We start from the raw sequence: 4,612 nt of genomic DNA on the forward strand, positions 1-4,612 counted from the left end.
AAAAAAATTCAAAATACAAAATTTTAGTTGAAAGGTAAGAGTTTAAATTTTAAAATAAAATATCAGAAGATTGATATGGCAGAGTGAAAATGGATAGCAAGATTGAACCTTTGCAGTTTAAATATTAGAAAAAAAGGCATAGGGGTTAGAAAACCTTCATTTTCTATGAACTCTTGGATAAAGGGGGCAATAATTTGTTACAGATTCCCAACCCTCCTCTCCAGCATCCTGATTTATAAAGGGAAGTCCAACAGGTTTTATTTAGCCATTTTCCCCAGGATTTTCCTCTGAGGCTTTTGCAGTTTTTTGCCTAGACAAAGTAATTGAGAGTATGGACTCTGTAGACAAATTGCCCTTGAAATAAATTTTATACCTAACTGGATAAACAAAAAAATAGAATAATTACGAGATATAAAATATGGATCTTTTTATTACACCATGTTTTTCTGAGCAATATATACCAGTAATATTGTTTTAAAATATACTCACTGTGGCTTCCAATGTGTTGATATTTTATTTTCACAGCTGATATTAATAGGGAGATGATAAATGATAGCTACTTTGGTGGATTTATACTCCTTGGATTTCCAGGGCAGCCTCAACTGGAGATGATCATCTCTGGGGTTGTCTTTTTCTTCTACACTATTGCCTTGATGGGAAATATCGCCATCATTGCGCTGCCATTACTAGATGAACGTCTCCAAACTCCCATGTACTTCTTCCTTAGAAGTTTGGCCATTTTGGATCTCTGTTATACCTCAAATATAGTCCCACAAATGTTGGTCAACGTTTGGGGTAAAGACAAAAAAATCTCCTTTGGTGGCTGTGCCTCTCAACTTTTCATCGATGTGACATTATGCACAGTTGAATGCATGCTTCTGGCTGTGATGTCTTATGACCGATTCAATGCTGTCTGCAAGCCTCTACACTATATGACCATAATGAACCCCCAACTCTGTGGAGGCCTGGTGGCCATGACCTGGGTAATTGGTATCATTAATTGCATGATACTGTCTCCCTATGCTATGAGTCTTCCTCGATGTGGGAACAACCACCTGGATCACTATTTTTGTGAAATATCTGCAATGGTCAAAATTGCATGTGTGGACACAACAGCCATGGAAGAAACCGTATTTGCATTGTGTTTTTTTATTTTCCTCACACCACTTCTTCTCGTTCTGGTTTCATATGGCTTCATTGCTGTAGCTGTGCTCAAGATCAAGTCTGCGACAGGAAGGCAAAAAGATTTGGGACCTGTTCCTCTCACCTCATTGTGGTATCCATCTTCTATGGGACTGTTATCTACATGTACATCCAGCCAGGAGACAGTCCAAATCAGGATGAAGGTAAACTTCTCAGTGTCTTTTATTCCATTGTTACTCCCAGCTTGAACCCACTGATCTATACACTAAGGAATAAGGAGTTCAGGGGGGCCATGAAGAGGCTCATTGGAAAAGAAAAAGATTCTGGAGAAACAATAGGACACTAACATCTTTTCACAAGGCATTTCCAATAAAGAAATTGGCCTCATATAATTTTTAAATCATTGTCAATTTATTTGAGTAGTAATCATCACCTGAAAGCAAAAATAATGCCTAAAAATTTTCCTTATATTTTAGTGTCAGTGTCCCATATTGCCAAGGATTGATTCTAAACTAAAAATGTCTTTCAAAGGCACCACCTAATGTCTAAATCGTACATGAAAAGATGCTCAGTATCACCAATTATTATAGAAATGCAAATAAAAACTGCAATAAGGTATCACCTCACACCAGTCAGAATGGCCATCACTTTTTTCTGTTTTCTTTTAGGGCTGTACACGCGGCATACATAGGGGTTGAATCGGACCAGCAGCTGCTGACCTATGCCGCAGCCACAGCAATTCGGGATTCGAGCTGTGTCTGCAACATACACCACAGCCCACAGCAATGCTGGATCCCTGACCCACTGAACTAGTCTAGGGGTCAAACCCACATCCTCTTGGATATCAGTCAGATTTGTTTCCACTGTGCCACATCAGGAACTCCAGAATATCCATCATTTAAAAGTCTACAAATAAATACTGGAGAGGGTGTGGAGAAAAAAAGAACCCTCCTACAATATTAGTGGGAATGTAAATTGGTGCTGTCACTATGGAGAACAATGTGGAGGTTCCTTAAAAAACTAAAAATAGAGTTAGCATATGATCCTGCAGTCCCACTCCTGGACATATTTCCAGAGAAAACTATAATTTGAAAAGATACATTCACCCAATGTTCATAGCAGCATGAGTTACAATAACCAAGGCATGGAAAAAAACTAAATACCCATCAACAGATGAATGGATAAAAAAGAAGTGGTATACATATATAATGGAATATTATTCAGCCATAAAAAATAATGAAATAATGCCATTTACAGAAACATGGATGGACCAAGAGATTATCATACTAAGTGAAGTAAGACAGAGAAAGACAAATATAATATATCACTTATATGTGGAATCTTTAACATGACACAAATGAATTTATTTACAAAACAGAAATAGACTCACAGACATAGAATCCAGAAGCCCAATTGTTAAAAATCTGGATTCTATCCTCATAAATGTTTCTCTGATTAGTAGTGGCTTTTGCTCTCATTATTCTTATTTGTTCTTTTCAGATGCTACTCTTATTGAATTCTCTTATTGTCCACCCAAAAAGGGACAGACATAAAAACAAACTTATGGTTATCAAAGGGGATAGTGAGGGGTAGGAGGGGAGCTAAATTAGGAGTTTGGGGTTAATATATACCTACAACTACATATAAAATAGATGAACAATAAGGACCTACTGTATAGCACAAGGAACTATATTCAATGTCTTGTAATAATCTATAATGGAAAAGAATAAGAAAAAAGATATATACAACAGAATCACTTTGCTATATACCTGAAACTACCAAAACATTGTAAATTAACTATACTTCAATTTTTTTTAAGGATTAAAGAGTTTAAAAAAAATCCTCATTCATCATATCCATTCAATGAAATCATCTTCCATTCTTTTTCTTTTTCTTTTTTTTTTTTTTTTTTTTTTTTTGCCTTTTTGTCTTTTAGAGCTGCCCTGCAGCATATAGAGGTTCCCAGACTAAGGGTCAAATCAGAGCTGTCGCTGCCGTCCTATGCCACAGTCACAGCAATGCTGGATCTGAGCCGCGTCTGTGACCTACATCACAGCTCACGGCAATGCCAGACCCTTAAGCCACTGAGCGAGGCCAGGGATCAAACCCGCATCCTCATGGATGCTAGCCAGGTTCGTTAAACACTGAGCCATGATGGGAACTCCAAAATCATCTTCCATTCTTTAAAGATTCTGCATTTTCCTTACAGTTGAATTCAACAGCTTTATCAATAGGTGAAAACATTTTGACACAGTATGCTCAAGTGCTAGTGTCAAAAAAACGTGAATTTTGATAAAATTATCTAGGCAGAATCGATAAAAGAATAACATGCATCAAGGAGGGCACAATACATTTTATTAGAGGAGAAATAACAAGCATATGGAAGAGTTTTTAACATTTGAGTCTGGTTTTGAGACAAAAATCCAAAAACATTCAAAGGCAGATGGAATAGGCATTTGCCTGCATTTGTGGAATGATTATATCATTGCTGAAATATAGGCTAGTCTGGTAAGAGAGAAAAGCATCCAAAGGGTAACCTAAGCCAAATTGATAAAAAAAAATCTGTGTATTCTATGCTCATAAATGTTTCTCTAAGTAGTGACTTTTGCTGTTATTATTCTTATTTACTCATTTCAAATGCTGTTCTTATTGAATTCTCCTACCATCCATCTGAAAAAGGACAAAATAGTTTTGTAACTTTTATAATAGCCACATTTTTAAGGGTTACTTTTTTCATATATATTTGCATTTTTTTCTTTTTAGGTCCACACCCATTGCATATATAGAGATTCCCTGTCTAGGGGTCAAACCCGAGCTATAGCTGCCAGCTTATGCAACAGCCACAGCAATGCCATATCCAAGCCACATCTGTGACCTACACCGCAGCTCACAGCAACACCAGATCCACAACCCACTGAGTGAGGCCAGGGATCAAACCCACGTTCTCATGGATTCTAGTCGGGATTGTTACCACTGAGCCACCACAGGAACTCCTATATTTGCATTTTCATTGCTACACACAAAAAAGGCAGACATGCAAACACACACAGGCATACACACATGCACACACCATTGATGATGGGTTTTCGACTGGTGGTAATTAGTACCCATAACAGATTTTGAGATTTATTTTACCTGCCAACAGGCTCTCACAACTAAACTTTACAAATATATGTGTTCTTGCCCTCTAGCAAATACATGGTCCTATGTTCAGGACCTTGGGTGGATTATAGGCCATTATACACACAGAACTTAACATGCAACCATAAGAAAATTCAATCTGCCATCATATACAACACATGTGCTAGAAAATGATGCTGTATTTCAGGTGCTTGGCACATGCCATTCTAGAAATTTCAAAGAAACAGAATCCATGATATTGTTAGTCATTTCCCAAATTAGTCACTCTTCTAAGAAAATATTGGCTATTATCTGGAATATCTATGAAAGATTTCTGACATGATTTTTT

General features: G+C 37.1%; 1 pseudogene; it reads left to right on the top strand.

Annotated features, from left to right (window-relative positions):
- Nucleotides 1–530: 530 nt before the first annotated feature.
- LOC100512543 lies at nt 531–1,489 on the top strand (annotated as a pseudogene).
- Nucleotides 1,490–4,612: the final 3,123 nt, after the last annotated feature.

The sequence above is a fragment of the Sus scrofa genome, unplaced genomic scaffold, assembly GCF_000003025.6.
Source record: "Sus scrofa isolate TJ Tabasco breed Duroc unplaced genomic scaffold, Sscrofa11.1 Contig794, whole genome shotgun sequence".
NCBI classification, from domain to species: Eukaryota; Metazoa; Chordata; class Mammalia; order Artiodactyla; family Suidae; genus Sus; species Sus scrofa.